Source organism: Ostrea edulis, chromosome 8 (assembly GCF_947568905.1).
Source record: "Ostrea edulis chromosome 8, xbOstEdul1.1, whole genome shotgun sequence".
NCBI lineage: Eukaryota > Metazoa > Mollusca > Bivalvia > Ostreida > Ostreidae > Ostrea > Ostrea edulis.
Window position 1 is genome coordinate 32,248,966 of NC_079171.1, and position 6,000 is coordinate 32,254,965.

General features: G+C 37.2%; 1 protein-coding gene across 1 annotated transcript in view; it reads right to left on the bottom strand.

Moving 5' to 3' along the window:
• The window catches only part of LOC125662857 (mucin-2-like), a 28,720-nt gene extending 23,115 nt beyond the window's left edge, over positions 1-5,605 (bottom strand). Inside the window, exon 1 of the mRNA XM_056147380.1 lies at positions 5,322-5,605. The gene's annotated coding sequence lies outside the window, so the exon portion shown is untranslated. The remainder of the gene's footprint in view (positions 1-5,321) is intronic.
• Between the last annotated feature and the right edge of the window lie 395 nt (positions 5,606-6,000).

The window sequence follows — 6,000 nt, forward strand, 5'->3', positions numbered from 1 at the left end:
GATCTTAATCTTTCTATATGAAAGGTGACGCTAACGAACGGAGATTAATCTCACAATTCCTATAAGCAATACAAATAAGAGAATATTGGGCAAAACCATACCCCTGGATTTATCAGAGAGATGATCAGGTGCCTAGGAGGAGTAAGTATCCCCCGCCGACCGGTCACACCCGCCGTGAGTCCTACATATAGATGCATAATTATCTTGATCTATATATCATACAACAACTGTACGAATAATGCCCTCCACCTGACTATAGAATATTATGTTCTATGAAATGTACTTCCCATTGGAAGATATTACATGTAACGGGACCGGAGACTAAGAACACATCGATCCACTATCCCAGGTGGTAGGGCATTAGAATGGTTCGTGGAAGATCCCACACTTGAGTCACGATCTAGCGGCATACCCCCCTTTGCTCTTACAGGAAATTAACGTTTATAACGCAAACCATATGTTTATACTGGTCATTTAGTCAATCTCTATCATCTTCATATACCGGGTCCACGTCACATTTTGATTATTCAACTCCGATCGCTTTTTACATGTTTGATATAAAGATCACATGCATGTCACTTTTCTTCAAAATTCCTAGAACGACGTTTTTATTGTAATTTTTTCCTCCGAACTCGGAAGTAATGGTACTTAATTGGGAGAGAAATGTACAGGAAGTTTGAAGATATTGAAAACATAAAGTGGATGCTAAACTAATGAATTGATATGAATGGCTTAAGTCGATGTGAGTTAAGGACACAAAATGGCGCTCACTAATGACCGGTTTGGACATTTATTGTAGGGCGGTGGTCTCAAGATTGATTGAACTCCTTCCGGTGATCGCTGCTTACGATACCATTAATTGTATACCATCATCTGTTTGCAAGACATATAGCTGAGTAGATAAGGTATACCGATATAAAGAATTTCCTTTATATATACTATTGGTATAATTTAAAGCAATGATATGTAACTAGGGTATGATGGGAATGCGTATCAGCCCCTATGAAAAACAAATTGACTAGCTTCCGTTATGTTCAAATGCCCATGCCATGAAAAAATGAAGATAACAAATAGTGACCAATCTCATAAATTCTAAAGGGAGTACAGCATTTAGGACATTGAAGGCAAACAGGAACTTCTGGACAGACCAGAGATTGGACCAGGTGCACCGGAAGGGGAAATCCTGTACAGAATTTAGGGTATTAACGGCAATAGTTGATTGATTGATTGATGTTTTCCGCCACACTCAACATTTTTTCTGTTATCTGGTGGCGCCCACTTTTTATTGGTGGAAGAGAGAACCTAGGTATAATGTACTTGAGAAGAGATCATCGACTTTCCGTAAGTAAACTGGGAAACATTCTCAGTTACCGGCACGAGCGGGTTTCGATTGATTGATTTATTGATGTTTTCCACCACACTCAACAATTTTTCAGTTATATGGTGGCGCCCAGTTTTTATTGGTGGAAGAGAGAAACAAGATACAATGTACCTGGGAAGAGACCACCGACCTTCCGAAAGTAAACTGGTAAACTTTCTCACTTACCAGCGCGAGCGGGATTCGAATCCGCGCCGAAAGAGGTGAGAGGCCGTGTGATTTTGAGCGCGATGCTCTAACCACTCGGCCACGGAGGACCCCCGCCGACAATGGTGAGATACCGTGATTTTGAGCGCGATGCTAAGGTGAAGATAACGAACAGTGATCAATCTCATAACTCCTATAAGCAATACAAAATTGCGAGTAGGACAAACACGGACCCTTGACCAGGAGGTTATAAAACTTTTTTGAGCACGTTTTCATACTCAAACTCCGTGATTTAAATCGTACTCATATTCAAAGTTGAAGGTTATAAACTTTTATAAAATCATTCACATACTCAAATTGAGTACACGAGCGAGGATTACAAGTTTTGAATTTCACATGTAAATATTTGAGAAAAGTTCACATGTAAAAATGTAGGAAAATTTCAGATGTAAAGATGTAGGAAACTTTCACATGTAAATATGTAGGAAAATTCCACATGTAAATTTGTAGGAAAATTTCAGATGTAAAGATGTAGGGAAATTTCACATGTAAATCTGTAGGATTATTCTTTAATTCTCGTTGTGTTGAAATTTAGGATGTGACTTCTTTGTATTGACATAGAACAATGGGAACGACTGTAGTGATATTTCATTAACCAGGGCGTACTGGATTACTGAATCTGTAACGGCTTGTAAATCATGAACACACACGTTATTGTGAATGGCGTTAAGTCTGACATTTTGAAAATCATATGCATGCACATCAGACGACTTTTCATTTGGAGATTTTAACCGCAGTATGGTAATGAATCGACATAATTTTATTGATTGAATTAGAAAAGAAATAACACATTATCGTGAAAATCAACTGGATGGAAAATATGTGATATATAAACACAGTTTTATTCAATTAAAGTAGCAAACATGTGTCCTTTTTACGCGGGACCAATTTAGAAAGTTAATGTCAAACATACCACCAATGCAGATATACTAAAATTCTGTAATATCACGTGATGTGGCGGTTGCGTTATGGGGTGTTACATATATGTGGCGATATCATTGTCATTAATACAGAGAAGTGACTAGGACGTAAATGTATTTGTGTTGTCTGTTTACTCTAGAATGACCTACTTGTAGTCTTCATGGGTTGTGATAATTATGTGAATGTAAAGTTTCAATTAGGCTCTATCTGTTTTAAGCAACTTATGGACAAATGCTTATTTTGTATCAGGTCTGTCTGTTGAAGTTTGCATGCCGTAATCCTGTAGTGTGTTTCCAAGTTAAAATATATCCTCAGTACCCCCTTGCTTATCGTAGAAAGCGACTAAATGGGACGGTCCTCCAGATGCGACTGCAAAACCCGAGGTCTCGTGTCACAGCAGGTGTGGCACGATAAATATGCATGTACCTCCCTGATCAATGGTCATAAGCGCCAAACATAGGGCTAATTTTCCAACCCTTCACCGGCAATGGTGACGTCTCCATATGAGTGAAATATTCTCAAGCAGGACGTTAAACAACATTAAATCAATCAATAAATTTTGTAAATACATGAGGGTATGAACTGCGACACGCCGGGATTCTGGTACTCATCATGAAGCGCGTTTCATGAATTATGCCGGCGCGAAGCATCGCAGTTCATACCTTCACGTATTTTCAGAAATCGAATTTTATTTTATAAACGTACATCGCAACACACTTCGATGCATGTGTTGTGTTGTTGGTGAATTCTCATTTTAGTGATGGTTTTAAAATTGATTCCGATCTTCTGGTCGTTTGAGTGACCAGTTATGACCAAAATATGGATGTGTGTATTGTCTTGAACGAGGCCGCGGAAGTCGCCGAGAGTCGTAAAACAGCTGTGTCGGATCTCGCTGTACATCATTAATATCATTCATATCGTTATGTATAAATACTTCTATTTACTAAGTCTGTAATGAAGATTTGAGGTTTCAGTGTCAATATTCTCGATTCAAGCTGCGACATGGAAGTGACTTTCACCTTAACATACACCTTTTAATCTTTATGTCTTCATATAAAAAAGAATAGAAAAAAAACTATATGACAAAATATAAGGAATAACTGGTTCGTTTGCTCGTATCACGGGATATAAAAGTAGTATGTGACCTCCACTTGCTCGTATAACACACGCTAATATTTGATCCATATGTATAAGTAAATTTGATATGTTTGAAAAGTCTCCTCATTGGAACTTGTATCAGTTACACATACAAAAAGTACATTTCTTTGGACTTGTTAGGATAGATATACACATGTATATTCACAATGAGGCATGCGCACATGTAGATGTATAAGAGGATGTATTCATATCAATTTGTTGTCTCCTGATATGGAGAGGGTGTGTTTGGTTTCTTGTGTATGCCGAAAGTGTATCAAATCGATAACAAATGAAAATACTGACACAAAGAACATGCATGCGCGTCGGATGTGAGGTTGGATATACGAATTGTGGCATATCTACCAAGATACAGATACAGGACACAGGCGAGAGTTAATGTTACCGTAATAGCAAGGGGCATAAAACGGTACCTTAAGGTACCCCTCTTAAAACGAATAAAAAAGAATTTTTTTGCATTTTCGTAATTCTACACGTAAATTGTTAGGCAGTTTCCACGTGTCCGTGGGATGTCCAGACCTGTCTCATATTTCACGTGTCCGTGGGATGTCCAGACCTGTGTCATATTTCATGTGTCCGTGGATTATGGTGGTCATATGTATCATTAAACTTCCCGAGAACACATCATGTCATAACATGATTTTATGTAATGGCCCAGGTGTAAGCCGTGTATAGGGCTCTATTGTATTTTAGAGGATCCCATGTACATCGTGATCTGTCGTTAAGATTAGTCTAGGCTAGGCTAGGGGTTTTTAATTATTCTGGTTAATATTTATCCCGTAGATGATTTCTCTTGCGTCAGCGTCAACTCCTGACCCCCACCCCAAATATAGCAGAAAATGTAATGAAGACTTACATTGTAGGGGGACTGGATGTTGTTTTTATTTCTTCGAGATTAATAAAATTGATTACCTTTTCCGTTATTTTTCGCTATCGAGAACATCGTAATCATAACCCCATCTTACAATATACACTATAGTAATCAATTTCATTGAGATTTTTATTGACATAACTAGAAACGAGGCTGATTGGGAAGCTCTATATGTACAAAAAAGAAATATTATAAGTCACCTTGGGGTTCGTAACCCCTACCCCCCTTTTTGGGTGAATTCCTGAATAAATTTCTTCATATTTGATGTTTATGCGTTCATATGCATGATGAAAGTGAATTAAATTTAAATTCCAAAAAGTTTTAAAAGAAATATTATGCAAAGGACAAATCATATTAATGAAAAGTAGCCTCATAATTTTATGCATGCTTCTTGTCTCCGTGGCCTGTTTATCTGTACAGTGCTTTATGTTAGTGTTTGTTGTTAAAGCATGATTTATTTCTTTATTTATTATGCCGCACGGAAATCTCGAAAATGCGAGGATATATGTCCGAAAACTTTGTTTATTGAAAATTAAAAAAAATGTTCAGGTAACAGAAGTTGGTACTGAACTACGCATATCAGAGGCACATAGATTGAATACTCTTATAAAATAAAAAGGCATTCCATATATTTTCATTTATTTTGTGATTAAATCCGTTAATCAAAAGACAGACATATCGATATGAATTATTGTTACAAGGCTAGCGGTAAATTATTCAACATGAATAAATATCTAGGAAAGGATTCTATGAAATAAAAATGCATGCCACTTTGAAAAATAAACTTACCTTTCTGTCGCTAAATCACCGACTTCATTAAATGGTGAAATGGAATAATTAACATCATCCGTAAATTAAATCATAGTCAACATAGGAGGGATGTTGTACAATTTCGAAGTTTCTAAGAACACAAATCCCCCCGCTGATGCGGCGCGAAAACTTATTTTCCACCGAAATCACATTCTTTTTTTCGGAATAAGAAAAGAAAAATAAGTTAAGCGAAAAAAAATAAAATTGGTGATTGGAGTTTCCGTAGACAACTAAGAAAATGTAACTCAGGTGTGCGCGTTCTGTAGACAATACACAATGCACAGGTAAGTAAAGGTGTTAATCACACCTGTAACATGAAAAGCTGTCAATCAAATGTCAGTATCGATACGTCGTCTATTGCCGCCAGTCACGTCAAACACGGGACGGCCATTGGACTGGGGGCTTACATAGCGTTCACTTCAACTCAATATCCTTGCATGTGCATTGAAATCATAGGCGGATCTAATATTCTTTTCAGTATGCAGTGATGCTATGATATTGGTTTAAATTTATTCAAAATTTAAAATGCTTGCATTAACAATAGAGACACCACCTCCCTCATTTTATCTTTTATATTAACGTAAAACTCAGTCAAAAGTACATTGACCCCTTCCTGCTATTTTGACATTAAAAGCCGATCGCGTTTCCTTAACAAACA